General features: G+C 38.0%; 1 protein-coding gene across 1 annotated transcript in view; it reads left to right on the top strand.

Moving 5' to 3' along the window:
- The first annotated feature begins 2,960 nt into the window (after positions 1-2,960).
- Positions 2,961-23,205, top strand: part of LOC138932229 (fez family zinc finger protein erm) — a 28,823-nt gene continuing 8,578 nt past the window's right edge. Inside the window, exon 1 of the mRNA XM_070293848.1 lies at positions 2,961-3,801. The gene's annotated coding sequence lies outside the window, so the exon portion shown is untranslated. The remainder of the gene's footprint in view (positions 3,802-23,205) is intronic.

Genomic DNA, 23,205 nt, shown 5'->3' with positions numbered 1-23,205 from the left:
ATATGTTTTACATTTTTTCGTTTGATAAAACGATAATTATTGTACAATTTATTTCCTTTACTTTAAATAAAAAAATTTTGATACTTTAAATAAAATTAAAATAATTAAAACAATAAAAATTTAAATAAAGTATATATATATATATTCCTCTTACTTTTTTTGTTGTTCAAAAGTTACCGATGAAAATTTTTTCTTGGCTTATTGTTGGTCCATCATCGTTGAGATATCGTATTGACATGTATGTACTTCGCGTCAATGTTTGAGCTTGAATTCTCTCGAGTGTCGCTTAAGTACTTGCGTGCGACACTGTGATATACACGCTTGTCATATGGTGTGACACGTGCGCCAAACGTTAAACTCGTCGTGCGACAAACAACGAATTAAGTCTCACCGGCCGTTTCTCGCTTCAGACTCGAATCAAATTCTCTCTGTAGTTTGAGTTTTGTCAATAAGACGCTGCGAGTGCGACGAGATCGATCTACGAAGTTAATGATGAATAAGTGTATCTGTTAAATATTAAGTATGAACATGTATATGAACAACGTACTCTCCAACGTGAAATTTAACAGAATAAACATTTTTCTGGAATATAAATATCTTTCTGGAAATAATAAGAGAATTATAATATAATAAAAATCGATTCAGCTATTTACTTTAAGCATGAAATGAACAATATTAAATTCGTTTAAATGCATCATATATTACATAAACAAAGCGATATTATCGTACCTAATGTTGGAAAGGTCTTAAAGTAGTCATTTGGGATCGTCTTCAAGTCCGTTTAGGTCTTGAATACGTTCAAAAGTCCCGGATCTGTACAACAATGAAGACGTACCTATCAGTGGAACGTAATTTGTCTTCCTCTTCAGTTAATTACGCGTGGGAGGCATTGATACCGATGCGATGGAAAGAGCGAGACGAGGCGATATTTAAAGGGCAACGGTGTAATCCGAAGAAAGAGGCGTCGAGGCGCATCACGGCGTCGTTGAGTAAAATGGGTGGCTACCGAGATGTGGTAGAGAGAGAGAGAGAGAGAGAGAGAGAGAGAGAGAGAGAGAGAGAGAGAGAGAGAGAGATGCGGTTGTGTGTCACACACTTGGGGGTCGCCGCTTAGCGAAAGCTGGTATGATCTAGCACGAAAGATCGGGAAGGAAAGGGAGGGTGTCTATCTGTCTTTATCAGCCAGGCAGGCAGGTAGAGCCGTGTCGAACCATCGTGCCACTCCTGCCTCCCCCGCTCACCCTCTTTCCTTTCATCCCTTGCACCTCATCCCTCTCGTCGAAAGCTACGCCAACGGCGTAGAACATCCGATTGGCGTTTCCCTCTCGAACGAGGGAGGATATCACGTACCCCTATTGGCTCCCGGCGAATCCATACTCGGTATTCATTCGCCACCCCATTCGTCGACCCCTCGCGGGGCCGAAATCCCGCGTGTACCCTCCTTTTTCCCCGCGTATTCTCTCTCCTCTACGTCCTCCTCTTCGACACCCCTTGTGAGCGACCGATGCGACTCACCCCTCTCTCACGGGGCGCCTTCACAATGCATTTCACCGCCGGCGCTTTTTCACCTTTCGCGTCGAATATTTCTAAATAAATACTTTTTTAATAAGCATCGGGCTGCGCGAAACTGTAGCGCCATTTTTCATCATACTTTTGTGCCCGGGGAGAAAATTGAATTTCCACGGCTTGTCGGCGTGACAGTCACTTTTCTCATTCCGATATTTGCTGTATCTAACTGAGGTACAAGAACACAATTTTCTACTAACAGCAAACGATTGATGCGGAGAGATTATCTCCGCATCTTTCTCCCTCTCTCTTTCTGCTTTTAAGTAAAATAAAAATTTCATACAAAATAGGAAATATAATATGTGTGTGCAAAGTTGATTGCAGATTATCCAGATAAGTTTTGCAACAATATAATATATCTATGAGCAATATTAAAAAATTTTATACTCACACGCATACGCACATCCAATATTAAATTATGATTACTTATTAATAATAAAAATCAAGAGTACAATATATTTTATATCAAAAATTTAAGATGATTATACATAAAAAAGTAGAAACCTTTAATAAAAATACTTGCAATACTTAGTTTGTAATATTGTTCAGAAAATTATTTAAATAGAAGACAATTTTAAAATTAATGCGCGTGAATATTTGTTGAGATAATATGAAATATAATTTCATCAAAGATATAGAAACTTTTTTTGAGATTACCGTCCTATCATCAGACAATTCATCAATTCAAACAAATTAGGCCGCGCTTTCTTCGACTGGATCGAAAAATTATTGAGACTAAAGTTCGATATATAAACAATAATTTTTCGAGAAAATATCCATCTATCCTGCTATTGTCATTAAAAAAAAAAAATGAAAAATGGCATTTAAAATAAAGTGACATCTTACAAGTTCCAACGAGCAGCGGTGCATAGGAGAGAGCATCGCTGATATCTGGCTTCTGGAGCGGCATGGATCGGTGGTTGGCGGTGAACAAATTAGGCCAAGAAGGAGCCGACGCCTCGGCTCCGAAAGGAAATCGATGCAAAGTGTCGAAAGCGAGGAGAGCGAACCTTCGCCTGTACTTTTGACGTCGCCGGTCGCACCTCGCCCTTTTTGTCGTAAACGACTCGCGCGGCAGACAGAAACGGAATAGCCGCACCGTGACATCCTGGTGGATAAAAGTAGGAAAGAGAAAGGGAGAGAGAGAGAGAGAGAGAGAGAGAGAGAGAGAGAAACGCGCATCGAGAGAGAAACGTGGGGATGAAGAATTTTACGGGGTGACACGGGTCGAGCAACGAGAAACGGGCTATGGATGTCGGCTCCGCCTATCGTACCGCCCACGCTGGTGGTGGTTGTTGCTAACATCCCCTCGCCCTTCACCCTTCACGCAGCTGGAACCTTCTCGCGGCTTGCCAACAGGCAGCGCACACACGTCATCCTCACCAGCGGCGAACGGCGCCTTCAACCGTCGCCCCGGGATCGCCGTCGCGATCCATCCATCGGAAATCATCAGACTCGTCGATTTTGGACATTAGGAATTTTTCCGGAAGTGATTCGAGTTGTGTATCGAGTTGTGTGACATCGGAGTTCAATGAATCGTTGGACTGCTACGTGAGATTAAAGAATCGAATTGAATGGAAAGACGAGGGAAAATAGCGGAGGAAGAATTTTGACGTGCATATGAGCATGATTGATTTCAATAGTAATCATGTTTAAACAACATTGTTTAATTTGAGACATAATGATTCTTTGAATCTCGAGATTCTAATTCTCTCTTCATAAATAATCGAATGCAAAGAGATTCCAGAGATGATTATGAGTAAATTAAGAATGAAACGGAGAAACCAGTTCGATAAAAGTGTGTAGGACGTTATTAGCGATCATAAACATGGAATATGAATTGATTAGAGGACTGGAACCAAGAATCTTAATGATGCCGACGGACAATCAGGATAATGTAAAGTCGATTATTGATGTGTCGATCATCAAGTCTCGACGGCTTTATTTTTGCGATGAGAACGAGAGTCTCTTGAATTCGGTGTCGTCGATTCGTGTCGCGATGTGTGTAGCTTGAAATTATTCGCGACAAATTTATATAATCGTTGAGGACGGTACGAAAAACGTGTACCGTGACTGATGGGAAAGAACTTTACGCGAAACTTCAATTATATTCAATGTTGGATGTTCGACAATTAATCGGAAATCGGTGAAAGTGTTCGGGCTGGTAGGAAGAACGTCGTGTTGTGTAAGCTGTGCTGCTGGGTTCGATTAGACAGCAAAATTTCCACAATTTTTGTAAGTATAAACGATTGAAAAAGTAAAATTTTTTTCTAAAATTTAAAAATTGTTAATAAACTGAACAATAATCAATATAAATTTCTTTTATATTCTATTCACATTTTACTCTCAATTTTCTTTTATATATATATGTATACATATATAATAAAATTAATAATTAAAATAATATAACATTTAGTATATAAAAAATAATCGTCTTCCTTTTTCAATCTGTCATTAAATGGATCATTTATTAGATCAATTCTTATATTCTATTTGACAAATAAAAATAAAATTCTTCGTAGAAATATTAATATAAAACCAAGGATATATTATTGCTATTATTATTGTTGTTATCTCATAAAGATTGATAAGGAAGCATAATATTAATGTAACACATATATATATATTTTCGTATAACGAATATCTTGAACAATAAAATAATAGCTCGTCTGTGATAGAGAGCGTAACGTATTCGCGTACGCATATTCAAAGTCTAGAAGTCTATAAGTTCATTAATCGAAGGGTAGATTATGAGATCAAAGGTTCGGTGTAATTAGCCAGAATTCATGGACGGATAAAACGGAGATACGTACCGCTTTTCTGCATCTAAAGAGTACTAAATGGATTAAAACGCCCATCGCGTCTCGCATTGCCTTCTATCCTCCTGTACTGAAAACGAGATATTGCGGGTAATCATGGAATGTGTTCAAATAAAACGTAGAAAAAAAAATAATAAACGTATTAGTTGTCGGTTAAATTACTTTTTAATAAAAGGGAACATATTGTTTATTATTCAATTTTAATTATTGCTTTAAATTTAGCAAGAAATGTTAAGATCTCGCGACAAAGAGGAAGAAGAGAACGTAAATCTTTACTTAAAATAAATTATCGCAGATATATAATACAGAAATCAGCAGCTTACTCATTAATTACCTGCATTAGTGCAACTTTTATAAATTTACAATATTTACATTATATTTTTCGTGTAACAGAGTTTTAATACGGTTCATCGCTTTGCCACCTTATTTTTTATCGCCCATAGTAGCTAATCATTAAATTCAAATTTATCTCGCGATGAGCATCTTTCGCATCTAGAAGAAGCTATCGGTGAAAACGACGTGATTAACCGACGACTGTGAATCGTCCATCTGCGCGCTGGACAAACACAACAATCTACCTCTCTCCATCTTCTCCTCTTGTAACTATTCAGATATACCATATACCTACGCGATGTATCGCGGCATATTATAGCGATAAAAACATTTAGCATTCGAGAGCGCCTCTCTCGACAATCGTCACGAAGGGGAGCGTAACAATTCGTGTATCCAAAACAGCGTACACGGTGCAAACAAACGCACGTCGAAGCAGTAACGGCGCGGTGAGTGCCACTGGAAATTAACGAACAATTAGTTCGCCCCGTCCATGTTTTATAAATACGCGTGTTCTCTCTTTCTCTCTCTCTCTCTCTCTTTTGTATCACCAACGGCTATTATTTTCGAGGATTCGTTTGCCTGCTCGCGCCTATACTTACGTGCTACCTTACCTAAGTACCCTACGTTCGAGCGTGTGTCCGAAGTATCCGAGTATTCGAGCGAGTACTTAGGGCTTTCGAGCACCGCACGGCCAGGAGAAGGGGTCTTGTAGTGTTTCGTTGCCCTTAAAAGCGCGGGGTGAGAGAGAGAGAGAGAGACGCGGTGGGCGAGGGTAAGGCAGCTTTTCGCGTTGCAGCCTCTTCAAATCTCGTGCAAACACTCGGTGAGGAGCTGTACGTTCGCCTCGGTACGGCGATTAATATCCCAATAAGGTCTCGTTCGCCAAGCTCACTCGACCGCGCGCGGCTTCGTTGTTTATTCATTGTATCGTCGGAATACTTCCTCCCGCGGGATAAGCCGTCTCGATGGCTGCTGTACCATCGCGTCCTAATTTCGTAGGTTCCGAGGGATCGAGAATTAGAAATTGGAGGTTGCATAACGCCAAAAGACGATACAATACACGTAATACGAATTGAAGATGTAGAGAATTTTTTTTGAAATTTGTGAAATTTTCAAGCCGTGAAACCTTGAAATCTTTGAACCATAGAATGTTTAAAAGTTTTAATTTAAAGTCTCATTGAAATTAATATTTTTTTCTATTATTGTCGACGGACAATTAATTTTGAATCGCAATTAGAAAAATATAATTATCTCTCTTCTTTTATCATTTACATAAGCACTCATAATTTTGATTAAATGAAAAATGTCAGGTCTCTTATTTCAAATGTAGTAGAAAATGTATCAAATAAGTTTCGTTGAATGGTTGTTACAATCGCTATCGCGTTTCGATATCGCGCAATTTCGACGATGGAATCTTTGAATGGAATCTTCGTTCGCGCATTGCGGATACATGTCAAATTTGTCATTTAATATTACGAGGGCAGCTGACGAATCTACAGCGACTGAATGGCAAACTTTCAAGAGTGCGTGATTAGCATATTTATCGAGCGTCCTGCATCATTTCGTTCGCCGGTGTTAAAACGGGGCGACAAGCCGTGACGTTAACTGCCGACGCTGAGATACGACCGGTTTGACCGAAAAACTTGATATCATTTTACTGTTCAATCCGCCCAATTATGCTCGACTGTCTTAGTATCCATCTTTATTTTATGCGATTTTTATTACGAACTAAGTGGAGTAACATTTCGCGCTTGGAGGAGATCGCTTAATTAGCCGAGCATTCGCCGTCGGATGTTACCGTGAGATGGACAGCAATTTCTTAGAAACCGAACGATATATAAAATGAAGTAACTTTCGCAAAGAATGAGAATTTGTTTGTTACAATTGCCAAAAAAGAAAAAAGAAAAATATAAGTAAATAGCCCAAGAGATTTTTAAAATTTTGGGAGATCGTTATTGTTATATACAGCGGGACCTTTACGATACAATAATAGTTGAAGAATAATAAGATGCCGAAATTAAACCATAGATTATTACTTGAGCTATAAGTAAAATTTTATTTAATCCCCCCACGCAACTGACATACGTTGGAAGAGAACGCGAGGACGTCCTCGAATTCAATGGAACCGCCGCGACTTCCTTTCTCGCTTTATTTTCCCTGTCGTGGAGTCTCCGGGCATTATTACGCTACTTGATTTCGCATCGAGCCAGCTGTCTCCGATTATTCGCTATAGAAATTTCGGGGATTCCGGTTCAAAGGGAGACCCCGGTATCCTCCGCTAATATTTGAGGAGAGGCCCCGCGCAGTCTTGGGTCTTACCGGACGTCGCGGCTCGGGCTTTCTCATTGTACAATTATCCTTAGGCCTTTTTCTCGACGAATAGACACAACTTTTCGGTTATGTAAGCGCAATGGGTATGAGCGTCATGTAAGCGTCACACGCGGTCAATGAAAAATTTTTATCACGTGCTTAAAAATAGATATGTATCGTTTATTATGAAACTGTTTGCAACGTGCTGTAAAAAATATTAAAAAGATATATTAACTATACGCGTGTACGGATAAAATAATTTCTAAGCATACAATGCTGTTAAAAATTTTGAAATAATAATAATAAATAAAGGCTGAAATATTTATTTAGAGAGAGAGAAAGGGAATGAGAGAAGAGAATTAGAATTAAATAAGGGTTTAGCGATATTTTTATGTTATAGGGGGAAAGTAGATCGGTAAAACTGGGTACTTTTTTGGATTTGTCCTTCTACAAAAAAATCTGAGAATAAAAAAAAAATTTGCCGACCGTTAGTAGTTTTTAGCAAATCTTAAGCTATGAGAAAATAAAGCTAATTGCTGAGAAGAAAATTTTTGGATATCAAGAATAACAAGATTTTGTGGAAAAGTCAAAGTACCCGGTTTTGTCCTATCGGTATGGTCAAACCGGATATCTATTTGAAACACAAAGGAAAGTAACAAATACGGTGGTTGTATATATTTCGGCGTGCAAAGTGCCGATCAAAACTAGTATGATATACTCTCTAATATGTGCAGAATGCAATGCCACATTTGTCGAAACAGATGCTCTATACAGAAAAAGTGCACGACGATTCGATTCTTGCCTCGATATCGATTTTAGGGCGGGTTAAAAACTTTGAATTTTTATTAAAAAAGAAATATCATATGCATAGGGGCTCGGTTTGTTTCAAAATAATGATGGCGTCAATCTACAACTAATAACACAAGTTAGCCACAGATAGCAGCCATTATTACGAAAAAACAGGGGTACCCGGTTTGACCCGCGTACCCGGTTTTACCCAACTTTCCCTTATATCTTTATATATATATATACATATTACATAAAATTAGAATATATTGTAAATTTTCAATAAAATCCCTTATAATTAAAAAAATTGAGAACTGTGCGTCAAATAAAAATCTGTTTTTCGTTTTCTTAAGAAGCACTTTAAGACCTTTCAATTATATTCAGCAACAAATATCACGTTAGATTAATATATCATTGTTTTCGATCTTGTGAAATTGTCAAACTAACGTGCTTCCTTGATTAAAAACATCGTCGAGTTTGGGAACTCCCCGATGGCGGTGGTGCCACCCTTCGCGAAATGCCTTTTCATCGAGTGATCCCATGAGAAACGATACGAAACGATGAAGCTCGAGGGAGATCACGCGAACCGGAAGAGTAACCAAAGTATAAACCAAAGTATTCTGAGTATTCGCTGACATTGGAGGGACGGAAATCGTTGCCCGCGCCGGAGTTCGACACGCGCGATTTAAATTTTCTGTAACTTCTTACACCTTTCCACCATGCATCCCATTTTTTTTTTCACTAGTACTTTCTCGCACCATGAAGCGATAATTAACTCAGATGACGTTCTCGGCGCTTCTCGAATCTTTCTCACAATTGTGTTAGGTATTTTCAAACTATTTTAAATCGGTTAAAGCGCAAATATTTGCCTTTAGATGCCTTGCAACGATGTAGGGGATGAGGCGATGTAACATTTTGGAGTTTAATTCTGTTTTAATTCTGCACTAATAATTTTAAGAGAAATATTCCCACCAGCGGTAATAATATCGAGTAGCAAAATTTTGTATATTTAAAATTTTTAAATTTATGAATTATCTCGTATATGTAATACATTGTATTATACATATAATGCATCTTATCATTTTTTTAATTTCTCGCACTTTCTTTAAATTTTTAGTCTTTTGTAAATTTCTTATTTGATATTCTAGTATATATAATATTCAATATTACCGCGATAGAAAGAAGGAGCATGTTTATTTCATGCATCTTTAAACGCCTGCACAATAGAAGAAATTTGAGATTGGTAGGCGCAATACTATAAATACATAGATGTGTGAAACGTAAAAAACGTGAAACTTGAAGTTCCTGCTGTTTCGAGCTATCCGTGACTTAGAGACCACTACCCCATTACTACCCCGCTCTCGCCTTTCCTCTCACACCCCGCGTGAAGCTCGTCGTCTCGGGCCAAGGATCAGTAAGATGGTTAGCCAGATAGCACTTTGCAGGGCTACAAACGCTCGCTCGCGGCCGGCGGGTGGCTGTCGGTTATACAGTGGCCTCATGTGTAGGTGGGACACACGTACAAGCGTGTGCCTGCGGGACGTCGTGTGTGCGTGACACGCGGTGTCGAGGATGGGGCCGAAGGTGGTTGGTATCTTGTTGGAGGGCGAGAAATACGAGCTGGCAGCCGAGGCTCCTCCAACAGCTTGCGTGCACGCGCGATCGAATCGAGAGGAAGCAAGCGTGAGACGAAGAGACGAAGAACGGGCGTGAACGTGTGGGACAAGGTAAACGCGTATGGGGTCGTTTTGCCTGTTCGCAACCCCCTTTTCGTTGTGCTCTTTAAAAAATTAGCTTCTTCTCCGCGCCGGAACGTTCCCGCCAACGCTGCGTTATCGTGCAGTTCAGGATTAGCTTTAGGAAACAAGCGAGAGGATAGTCGTCTCGGAATCGACATGCAGCTAACGATGATTTGCGTATTAATTATAAATTATTTATTTACGACGTGTCAAAAATATTCTTTACCTTTCTTAAATCAGGCAAATTAAACTAAAAAGAATAGCAATATTATATAGAATATATAATATTGAGGCAACGCTGAATAATTTGAATAATCAAGGAAAGATAGTTTTGGTAAATTTAATTTCAAAATTATAATTATAAATAAAAAATCATAAATATATTGTAAATAAATAAATAGATACTCAGAAAGAGAATATACATTTGAGAGGAGAATTTTAGATAAAATTAATTTTGTTAGAAATTTAAAATATATTACTTTGTTTTATTATCTACAAGTATACGATATAATACAAGTCTTCAAAATTTATTTGGCAATTTTTTTTTTATTTCCAATAATAACAAATGTAATTAGGAAAAATTATGCCTAGTTTTGTTGAATTATATATATATATATATATATATATATTTATATTATAATATTTTCATTCACTAGATCTGGAACACTCTTTAGAAAAGCTGTTCTAACACGGTACAATACCGGGTTGCGTAGAGGAGAGGAAGTGGTACATTAATTCCGAGTTACCCTTCGAATATCCTTCCACCCCCGTACGTGTGCGCAATACTAAGACTACTCGAGAGCGGCAGTTAGCCCGCGGTGTTCAGGACGGCTGGTAATTTGTACGGAGATATACGATAGACAATAACACCGGTAAGGGGCAGCAGTGCACCGACTAATTTGTTTATCATAAGTTTATCTTGATTTATCGTCGCACCCACACCTGTGCCGTTTCGCAATGCCAATCGCCAGGTTTATCCGTCTCTCTCTCTCTCTCTCTCTCTCTCTCTCTCTCTCTCTCTCTCTCGATATCGAGTTGCGGTGAATAAATTTTCTTTCGCTCTTCTCTTACTTTTTTAAAACTTGCTATACGCCATAATCGCAAGGCATGCAAGGTATTTGTATGATTCCCATAAATATTTTTATTCGATTTTCAAAGAAATACTAAAATATAATCGTGATGTAACTATGTTGCGGATTGTTCGACCAATCAAATTTTGTACGATATCTGGATAATTGATAATTCGTACAACATGTTATAATATTTCAATGGAATGTTGAAAAATTCATTGTGAAGTGGATTTAACCCGGTTCATATTAAAGGCTTGTATTCATATTATATAGGGAAAATCGTCCGCATATTCGACAAGAATTACTCCGGTTATGCCCTCTCTGATATATTTCTGTATATCTATATAAAATTAATTAAACGGTCGATTTCATTGATCAATGAAGAGCGTGGATATACATTTTGTGTATATGATGCGCGACAAATGTGATTCTACCGAAATATGTGCAAATAAATCCGTCCCGAAATTATATAATTTCCAACTAAAGAAATCATTGCAAATAATGAAAGAGAAATTCACGATAAGATTGCAAGAATGTTAATTGGAATTTTTTTTTTTCAATAATAATTTGCAATTTAAATATACTGTATAAAAATACATAATTAACTATCAGTTTTTTTATTAATAAAGTCTGATTATAAAATAAAATAAATTATAAGTAACGCAAGGGCCAGAGAAAATGAAACTCAGTCGTTTATGCGCGCATATTAACGGAGCGAGAATAGCGAAGGTGTACCGGAGGAGTGTCCAGTCACGCTATGGAAATTATGACGTATTACACGATTGCCTTTTCAACGTTGCACGCAGCCTGCTCATGCCGTGACTAATAAGTAGACACATAACGCAATTAAACGCGCATTAAGACAGTCTAGAACACGATACTGAAAAGAATTTGAACGGTGTGATTCGGAAATCGCCATTCACTCAAAACATGACGTGAATTTTTTTTTTATACCTAGTGGTTTGTTCGTGAACTGAATTCAAATGAAATTTTGATTACAAAATTAGATAAATTATGGAATTATTTTGCGTATGGAATTTCGTGTACAGTTCTTTTCAATCCATAGATTATTTATTTCGATATTATAAATTAAACGACATTAATAATGATATATTTCATATGATATTAGAGAAAATAAACTATGATATTTAAAAGAGAGTTCTACGATTTTATGTATAAAACATGGAGGAGGATAAAAATCGTTTTTCCCAAACGATTTTGTAGAAATATTGGGTCAATCGAAAAGTTCAGTTTGATTTTTCATAGCAATTTTGAAAATCGAACTAAACTTTTTGACTACCCCAATATATTCACATACTTTTTTTTTTATATTTCATAAAATTATAAATTTTGTATGCTTATAAATCTTTTCAAAAATTTAATATTTCTTTTGTAATTATACATTGTACTATTCCTCGCTTGCATCATTGAAAGTAATTAATTTTACGAACTCTTTTCTTAACAACACGTTTCTTTTTATCGCTCATTATTTAATTTCTTTATGAGAGTAATATTTCAAGGATATCAACAGAGTCGCATCTTTTCACTGCATCGTATGTAAAAAAAATTGCACTCGCGCAAATTAAATGCTTGCACATAATTAAACGATAGGTCGCAATGGTAGTGTGTAATAAATAATTATAGATATATGTATATATACGTGTAATAACTCTGTCCTCGTTAGGCGTGCTCATTACGCATTTAGATAGGATCGTAATGCGACAGGGAGATGAAAATATAATTATCCGCTGGGGTTTCATATTGTGGGGGATCGATCGCACATGCGAGATACGCGGCGAGTAACGTCAGGTCATCTTCTTATGGACTTGCACTTGTGAAAAATTAAAGTGGCAAATTGGTGACACGTTTTGCACGAGCGTGCATACACCGCGTATACCAATGTATCGTCGAGCATTCGTGTACGAGCCCTCGGTTAGTGTGCGTTAATTCGAAGCGGTCAGTTAATTAAAGTAATCGAGATAGTACGGGGCACTCGGTAATTAGTAGTTGCGGCTAACGTGATAATGCGATCTCGGATCGGCTTGCGATCACCCCTCCACAATGGCGAGACTTTACACGATATTTCGAGTAGAAAGATAGTAAGCTCGAGGAAATTCAAGCAAAGTCGCATCTTATTCTCTCGTGAGATTTTCGTGAAAGGTCAAAGCAATTCTCTTAAATTCATTACTTGTTAATAGCATTTAACTCGCAGCACAGAAAGAGATATATGTTAATCTGCTGATTAAAAAAAATATTGTCCAAAAGTCCATTCGGGAGATATTCCATGGCATATTTGATTTTGCAGATCCTAAGGATTGAATTTCTTTGCCATTTTTGCGTTAATTTATTTTAATACGTTTATTTATATTAATAAGGTATATCCCATGCCGAGCAATTATGCCAAGTTGTTGTTTTAATTAGTGTATAAATATTTTTAATGAGTATACAATATGAATTTTATATTCTTCGACGTTAGTTTTATTTTTCAAATATTACCTTTCAAGTATTATTATTTATTTGTACAATTAAACATTGCTATTCAACGAATAAAACTTTCTCAAGTAGATCATTCGAAAAATAATATTTCGATTTTGATGCAATCTGCTCTCATCAAGATGTCATAAATCATTCATTATCTTATTATCAAAAGCGCAGAGCTCATTGTCACCGTGTAGCTGACGGTAATGGCTTGGCTAGCTACTGATAATCTACTTGATAAGTGGCGCGAGCAAGATGCGTGGACGAAGATTAACATACATTATCATAAAATATACATTTCCCTATCCCGGAATAATTTGTACACTTTATTGTTGCTAATACGCGATTACTTTCCGGCGGGTAATGCGTTCTAAGTTCGCGGGAGTGGGGTTTGTGCGAGCATACCGTAGAATGAAACCGAGGTGCACGGACACACCGGAAGTTCATGCTTATTCACTGAGCACCGAAAGGGCGACCGGGTATAATTTGCGTATAAATTAAGCGGAATGAATCAACGGCAGGCGATTAATCGCAATGGCTTACCCGCGATAATAACAATGCCCGTTCGCTTGTTTACGAGCGCTAAACGAATACATTACGTTTTTCATTATCCGGCCACGTGGACACAATATCTAGTATTTCCACCTTTTTTCACGATGCCTGGTCTCCCCTGGTACAAATATACATCTTCTCCGCCTTGATATGCTTCGGTGTGTGCAACCGTGATAATTATAGTTTAGCATACTGCGAATACAATTTTGTAAAGAAATTGAGGAGCGAGAGAATATATTAAAGAGAATGTATAATTGGATTACGCAGATTTTCTCAAGCAGTAATTCTAACGATCTTGATAAAACTGTTGAATTATGGCGTATAATTATCGTTATTTTTTATATGTATGCACAAGAAAATAGAGATGCTTGAAGTGAACAAATGAGAAAAAAATACTCGTCAAGTTTTTTTCTCTTAAAATAAAGCAATATTGAATATAGTACAAAACTTTTTCACACTTTGCCAATTAAGAAAATTTATTTTAATTGTACGAGAGAGAGAGAAATTATTTAATAATTTTGAAAATGTTATTATCTTAAACGAATTATCTATAGAGAAAATTGTCAATCTTGTCGTTAGAAAATTTATCACGTAATATCGAAAAGCTATTAATCAGCCTTCAATTCATCTATAAAATCCTATAATAAAGTTTCAAATTGTGGATGTAATATGTAATACAGTTCACGTGCCACGTGAAGACGATATTGATGGAAACCGTGAGAAGTGGTACCGTTTATGAAAACGCGATTCCCATATTTTAACGTTGGTTGGAGTAGCGTGTACCATGAAGGGGGAAGAGAATGGAGCGATGCGAGGGTAGGCGGATTGCACGAAGTAAACAGGCCGTGAAATTACCTTTTAAATATTAGATTATGATTAAATGTGTACCTACCTTCCAGGCACTAAATGTTCAGCATTACCCTACGTGCAGTTCATAAAGCCGATGGGGGTGGTTTATGGCGGATGAGACTCGAACCACCCTTCTCCGGGCTATATCGAGATATCAATCAGCTCTTAGCATCAGATAAGATTGGCTGCTCAGGAAGTGAGTGCTTTTTAAAACTGAATGAGATTTTTTTGTGTCAGTCACCGAGATTTTTACGTACAAATGGCAAGATGAGCGCGTTGCGTATCTAAAAATGATAAAGAATTTTATTCCTTCTCTTTCCCTCTTCAAATCCAGAAATGAAGAAACTGTCAAATTTAGAAAACGTTATAATTGTATGCATACTATTGAAATAATTTTTAGAATTTTTAGAAAAATATATACGCATATTTCTTCCTCTTCAATACAAAAAGCATTATATTTTCATATCGTTCAAGTATAAAATTATCAAGTACCGTTTGAAATATTATGTTAATTAAGATAATGAAAAATATATTGCGATAAATATAAGTGTAATATTTAAATAGAGAGAATGCAGGCAACTTTATTAATTTATTTCCTCTTATCGCGATACTTCCTGCCCTATCCGCGATAGTTATCACTTATTCGCGCATCATTCCGGCAGCTGTCACGACGCGTTAAGAATTCGTCCTGCGTTCAACTTTAAGCTCGTTACATTGCCCGTAAACATTCATGTAACTGCAGCAACAGTGACGTTCGCGCGTTCGTCGGTCGATAATCTTTCCCGCCGGTTATAGGGCGACGGCTTTCGACATACGCTTAAATTGCGACAACAATGTTCGGCTTTGTGTCGGCACCTAATTGGGTATCGTCAACGCGCACCGGGTCATAAACGCTCGTAGTGACACCTTCGGCAATAAATTTTCCCTCTACTCCCCCGTTAAAGAAGTTAAAGGCCCGACCAACTCGTGGATGCGCCAGGCCCAGGCCGTAAAGGCCGCGTGATGATGGCAGGTGTTTATATCCGGTCTCTCGTGACCGGTGCAGTGGTCGCCGTTCTGTTCCGTTCCGTTCCGCGTCCGTCCGTCCGTCCGCCCGCCCGCCCGCGTGCGCATACGATATGCATATATATGCATAAAAAGAACGCGTAATGATCAGAGCGGGCATTGTACGCCCCCGCTGCAATTCGCATTTCGTCGAAAACTCTCCGGCGGCGTAAGCATACGCATTGCTCACTTAACAAGATTGATATAACGAGATATACGCGCGGGGATCGCGCGCGAATTCTCGTGTGCGTGTACGCGAGTGCGTGCGAGCGTCCGGCCCGGCCGATGCGCGTGCATCCGCAATTACGCGCGACGGAGAATACGTAACAGATAATTAATGCAAACGAGGGGTCGTCCGGAAAATTTCGGATCGGCAGGACCTATCGGAAAGGTGCGAAGCGGAATGTTATGGCATAGAAAAATATTTATGATACGTTATCGATACGTTATGTAAATTGGATTATACACATGCGTCCTAAGATAATTTAGAGATTAGTTTAACTTATTAGAATCTATAAAGAATTTTTTTACCTGACAGTCGGGGGGAGCTCAGATAAGCTCGTGATTTGTAACTTCTTTTTTAAATATAATCTTAAATTTAAACTAAGCCTTATCAGTTCTTAATTTTTAAGCAAGTTTTTTATTCTTTATTCTCTCTTGTTTCACTTTTTTCTTTTTCTGTATTTTGAATCTTTTATTCAAAATTCAGCAATATTTTATACGTACATTAAAATATATTTGTTACTGTTCAACTAAATAATGTTATTTATGTAATCGAGTAACTTGCTTAAAATATAAGAAAGAAATTGTAAATGTGTGCGAAGAATTAATTTGTGATTTGCAGTATTACTTGCTTATTATCTTATTTTATCTTGCATCATTAACAAGCGTTCATTCTATAATCCTAAAACATAACGCTGTATAAATTATATGCTAAAATTTTGTCAAAGCTTTAGTGTAAAAAAAGAGGTAAAAGTTATAAAATCAACGATTTATATTTGTATTTCACTATAAGTAAAGATTCTAAAGTAGAAATCTCTTCTAATCTGCTGTCAACGAGAGAACCTCGGCTAAAAAATTTTCTAACGGAGATTGTGTATGCATGCGAATAATTTTCAATATTTATCGTAACGGTTGAAAATTCTTGTCTATATATATATATATATATATATAACTGAGCATAGGGAGAGAGAGAGAGAGAGAGAGAGAATTTACGTTCGCGCAGCATTCGATAGCGTTGTCTCCGTATTGGCCGACAAGTAGCTGCTGTCGCCCAAAATCCGCATCCCGCCATTCCGTTTGAGGGCAACGAGAAGTTTGAAATCTCCGGGGAGAGTTTGCCGACTAAAACCAACCCCTGCCGGCTGCTCGAGGGGCTGTGCCACAATACAAGCAATAACACGTACCGACCTCACCGCCCTTCCGCCCCCCTCGTCCCGGCAATCTCACTGTCGTCCCGTGCACGCACCCTCTCTTACCTTAATCGACGAAGGATGATTTGGTCTTAAATAAACTTCTCACCTCCGTCGACGTAGACCGCATCCCCTTCTTCGACCCTCCGCCATTTATCACATAAATTGTCGAGTGGTCACTTTGATTATAGGCTTACCCTGTCGCCGCTCCTTGGATTCCCCTTCTGAAATCACAATTGAATTTGATGACGGTTAGAGAAAAAGAGCTATACGGTTTCCGAATCTTGTTTGTTGTATGAGAGATCAAGAGATTGAAAATCATTACAAAAGATAAGAGAAACAATTTTTTTCTCGAAATAACAAACAAACGTATAAGAGATAAAAACCCCTTAAGATAACTTAATAAAAGCTTCTTGACTTACAAGACTCCGACTAAACAGTCGGCTAACAGTGAACGAAACTGGATGCCCCTTCGTTGATAAAAGAATTACAATAACTCTCAAGATTCCGAGACACACCCTTGCGTGAACTTTGAGGCTGCAAGGGACTGCTGGGACGAACAAAAGAGAAAACCGATCGAAGGAGATGGAGTTGCAGTGTGAGACGAGACGTATTATTCCGTCGAGACGAACGGAAATGCGCATGGAACATGTATACCGACATCCGGCCACGTGTCTCCCCGTGAGACGGACCAATGGAAGCTGCGATATACCGTAGGAAAGACCAACCTGGCGCGAGGATCCAAGAGAAGATGCGGACGGTCTCGGCGCGGCACGCGCCACGACAACCAGGAATTATTCAAATGGAATTCACAAAACGAGCCAGCTGCCTTCGCCTCTGCACGGATCCGAATTGGGGAGGAACGACCAAGGAGCCATACGCTGTACATAAGGCCTTTTTATGTCGCCCGCCGGCTCGTCCCCGCCCTCTATTTGCCCGACAATTTGACACCGATTTACGGCTTCGTCCGAGTCAAATCGCTGGCAAGCTCGAAAAATACCACGGCCGAGTAATAGAGACGTTGAAACTTGGTGATTCGCAAAAAAATTCTATTTGTTAAATATTCAAAAACACGTTCTATTGATAGACTAATGAATATAGTTTGTCTTACTAATATCGATATATATCTTGTTACTGTAGTCTGTAACTCCTAAAATAAGTAAATCGATAAAAAAATTAATTGATTTTACACATTGTTTGAAAAATTTTTTCAATTTTATCAGAGATTTACATTTGTGTGTGTGATATTTTTTCTTTCAACATATTTCCATTCAAATCATTTTCGCAGAATTTCTTCGATGTTTCGCAAGTCGACGGTATAGCCCGAGGAGTTAAATTGTGACATTTAACGTGCAATATCCTATATAATCTTGTATGAAAAGCGCCGTGCACACTGGTTCGTGATAGAATAAAGCCTCGTGGTAGGAGGGGTGATTTCTCAGGGGCGGTTAGGAGAACGGTTAAAGGCATTGAGCCGTCCAAGCCACTCGCGAGAGAGTTTCGAGCTTCTGAGACCGACGGCAGAAACCCCCGGGGTTTGGGGGTGGCAGATGGCAGCCATCGGACCAGTTCTTTCCGGCACTTCGTCCCGTTGAAATCGCCCGGGTACTTATTTCAAAAAAGAGTGAGAGATCAAGTATCGAGGGACATGAGAGTGTCATCGCGACGATGATTAATGTCTCTCGTTAAGAAACTTTTTGGAAATGATTGAATTTTTTTCATGAAACAAAGAATGCCCTAGAAAAGATTCAAGCTTGTAAATTGTGAATTTATTCAAGATTATATTTGTTAATTTTCTCCTTTTTTTTCCTATTTTTTATATTAAAAAGCTCTCTATTTCAAAGAATTTATACTTTTTATACAGATTATTATATGTAATAATTTTTTCTACAATAATAATAATAATAATAATAATAATAATATATATATATCAAATTTTCTCTTAAAAGAAAGAAAAGAGAAAAAAATTTATGATGTATAAAAATAATTTATTTTCCCTAGAAATAACTTTTTAACTTTGTGTTTACTATGGTCGTAAGAAAGAAAATCAATTCTTTGGTATTTTATATACGTGACATACACTACACGAGATTTAGCGATGTCTATTCGTGGAACTGTTTCGTGTTTCCAAGATTACACAATATCGCATGCGATAGTAGATGTTTGGCGTGAATGTAAATAGCCGCACGCAAATATCGTCACGGCTATTGCTTCCTTATCAGATATCAGTTATATGCTCGATTTGGGGTGCGTGCAGCCTATTACGTCGGTGATCCATTGATAAGCACGTCAAATCCGCCAGTAACACACTCCTCGGCAACTAAGCCGCGCTATTGAGGGTCCCCGCGACTACTCGAATCGATCATCGAACACCTTCCGAGATTGAAGTATCCTCGATTCGACCTATCTTACGATGCGTCTCGATCACTCGGCTTTTATCCTTTCGTCCGTGACGAAATAAAGAATCGCGTATTCTTTGCTATAAGATCTCGTGTTTTACTTCAACCGAATGGTGTAAAAGCTGCGATAAAGATGTTTTTATTTTTACAAGTTATTAATAAAAATTACGAAGAAACAATATAAAATTGTAAACATTTAATATCTACAATATAAAGATTTCGAGATTCAAGAATCTAGCATTACAACAGATTAATTTTGAGTTTATATACTATATTTTAATTTTAATAGCGTTATTTCGCCATGTTGCTGAAAATAATAAATGAGGAAAAAATTTGTTTATAAAACTGCGTTAAAAGTGTCATTAAGATATCTTGTTAATGAAGACATTTATAAGATAGCATATCTTTTTATGTCAATTCATTTAGAACAGTGACATCCAATCAAACTTGTCGTATAACAGCTCCGAGTTGCTGGAAATGCTGCTTGTTCTTCTCACTTCTCATTGTCTTCCGATGGCAGCCGGCACGCGCCACTCAAGGAGATCTCTATTCATCTTACCATGATTCCCGAAGACGCGTATAAGTATATCGTACGAGGCAAATGGCACGCGAGACTTCCGGCACCGGTCCCCGGCTCACCTTTGCAACGTCGTCTCACCGTGCTCCGGGTATCGGGTTTATGGTCCATTCTTCCTTCGAGAATCGAGATCGCGATTGAATGGCGAGAGCGGAAGCGGCATACGCCCCCGTGCGTTTGTGTATGTTCATCTTGCGCCACGCAAAACCCCTTTTTTGCTGCTCATTGTCTCATCCGGTTTAGAGTAGGAGATGGCTGAAAACACGACAAGAAAAATGCTGGAAGGAATATCGTGCGAATATGTGCAAATATATGTACAACGAGCCGGTAACTTAAAATTTATTTAAATAATAATATTTAATTCGAAAAATAATAAATAAATGACGTATATTATTCTAGAGATGTTACTACATAAGTATTTTAAACTGTAATTAAATTTCTAAGCCGTTTAAAATCACTACAAAGAATTCTATTTCGCTATAATAATAGTTTTGTTTTTTTCAAACCTTGTTGTTTTATTCGCGGTATTACGGAAATTTTCAATTCCGGTCTCGTTCTAGCAGTTCCCTCGGCAAAAGCGTACGCGACGAAAGCGAGCATGCGTGTAGGGTGGTCTGAATGGGCCGCCAAGTGACAATGGTCAGGCAATTGTTTCCCTGACTTTTATCCCACTCATTATTCAGCGCGACTATTATGATCGTCAGCGACCGATTGTCATTACGGAGGTTGATGGTCTCGAGTTACCCGATCCATTGTCAAAAGGGAACATGGAGAATACGTACTATGCCGAAAATACGAAACGAGCGCGGCATTGGCGATCGGCACGTGTACTGTACGTACGCTGAAACGATTCCCGTCAGAATTTATGCATCTCCGTTCGAGGATGCGGGTTACGATCACAATTAATCGCTCCGTGGTCTGCGATTGTGTCATGTTTACGATTATAACGTCGAGTTTACGGTATTGCGCGATTCAACCGAGAAGTCCAACATTCAATGATAGCATTCGCGATCGCACGTTCAAATTTGCATACGGATGTACACGGTTATTAAGGATCTTGATATTATCGAGTGAAAAAAATTAATGACGCTATATATATGAGGCCTTATGCAAAAATGATAGTGTTTGATGTCGCGTTTGAGCCGTCGTTAAATTAAAAGCCGACGTGCTCCTGCATATGCGCGCGCGCTATAGTACAATTGTTTTGTCGTTGACACAAATTACGCAAAGTCGCGTATTCGATTCTTCGTGGAAACGAAGACGAGTTTACGTGCGCGATTGTGAAGGCAACCGATCGCGCACGGGGCTCAGGTTGAAAAAGGAAGAACGAGAGAAAAGAATCAGTGATAACGAGGTGCCTCCGGTGCTCCAACGGGGGCTGCAACAGTCGTCGGGTGGGAGAGAACACTAACCCCCCGTAGACTGCGCAGCTGTGAACCCCCCGCCAATTCCTCTCTTGGCTTCGACTCGACGACGACATGTCGAACACCGGTGAATTCCGGGCGCATGTATCGAACCCAGCGGGACCCGTTGCCATTTTGCAAAGCCTCTCGCATTTATCCAGGCACGCACGTGGGCACCAATCTTTTTTCGACCCTTAACGTTTGCTCATATGTGCGGCTCTAACGATTCGTGCGACTGAAATCTCACTTTTGAATCGTTATTTCCATCGATACCCGGAACTTTCAGTTTTCACATTTGTATTGCTCATTAACGATCATATATATGAACATTATAATAATTTTACAATATATTCTGATAAATATATATAATATATATCCATGATTTAATCATTCGAGATGAAAAATTCTCTTAATTGCAGTATAAAAGAATTGTTTTATCGAGGAGAATGATATGTTTGTTAAAAAAAATAATTTCAATTATTATATCTTTTTCTCAAATAACTCTTGAGATTATTTAATTAATAATTTATTTAATAACATGTATAATCTATTTGATAATAATATACAATATTTTGCGGATATTCGGAAAACTTTATTCTCGTAATTAAATTTTCTTCAATATTTTTTGAAATAATAAAATTGTCGTAAATTGGACTGTAAGTTGTGCGTTCAACGACACGTTCTCGATTCCGCTGGTCGGATGTCAAAGTCCAACTTGGCAAACCTACCGGGGGAACTTTCTTAAAATTAAGCAATTCCCCCGAATGATTCGGGAGAGACTGCCGGGACGCAATGTAAACGGCATATAACCGAACGACTTAATCCGGAATACCGTCGGAATACACCGATCCCCTGATTTGCCGACTCGCAATTTATTCCTCCATACCCCTCACCGCTACGTCGCCGCTCTCCAATTAACTTTAAATCACCCTCCTCTCTGCGGACTCTCCTCATAACGTGAAACTTCGAAATTCAGTCCTAGTTCGTCTCGATTTACGTAAAGACATTATTGCATATATGTACTCGTGCTTGCATTAACATGTGCTTGGAAAGTTTTATCGAAAGTCAATTTCTTATTTTTCCTGCTTTCATTACCGTATGTGCATTATTTATAAAATATAATATTTAAAGAAATTTTGAGATAATATTTGAAAATTCATGAATTTTAATTTAGATTGCTACTTATATTATGAGTAGTTATATATATCTAATGGAATGATTATTATTAATAAAGAATCATCTATATGGAGAGAGAAATGTTGATATTACAAACAACACCCTCCCAATCTGATTGGAATATAAATTTTGTTAGAATATTTTATATTTTAAATTAATAAAAATTTTTATATATATTTTTCATAAATATCTATCTTTAAACTTATTACAAGTGTTAAAATACTTGCTGCTTATTTAATTGAATTCTACAAAATTTACTGTGATATCGCGATTATCATATACGCGATCTTTGAAGACGTGTGTAAAAGTGCGATCTTATACCATATAGACGATTAAACTGACTAATTTCGAAACGACTTACGTCTCGTCAACTGAACGGAATACGGAGGGCGGGCTTGTGGCCGAGTTATGGGACAGAGGACGAACCAAGGGTGCGTGCATTGTGCTTCCTGTCATCCTCAGCCCAAGCCTTCGTTGCCCCAAATGCTAATTATATGTCAACCGTTCACGCGCCGTATCGCGAAAGGTTGACTATAGGAAATGGAACAATGAGAGAGAATTTCTTAATGGGCCTGACTCACTCAGAACGACGAACATTTCAAGAATTTTCGATACTTTTTGAAGCGGAATTTCTTCTTCCGGCTACAAGAAAATCATGAATATTTTTCATGCTCTTCTGTAACATACAATAT

Source organism: Polyergus mexicanus, unplaced genomic scaffold (genome assembly GCF_030449975.1).
Source record: "Polyergus mexicanus isolate NDT 795.1 unplaced genomic scaffold, iyPolMexi1.0 SCAF_4, whole genome shotgun sequence".
Classification (NCBI taxonomy): Eukaryota; Metazoa; Arthropoda; class Insecta; order Hymenoptera; family Formicidae; genus Polyergus; species Polyergus mexicanus.
This window is presented reverse-complemented; position numbering and strand designations above follow the sequence as displayed.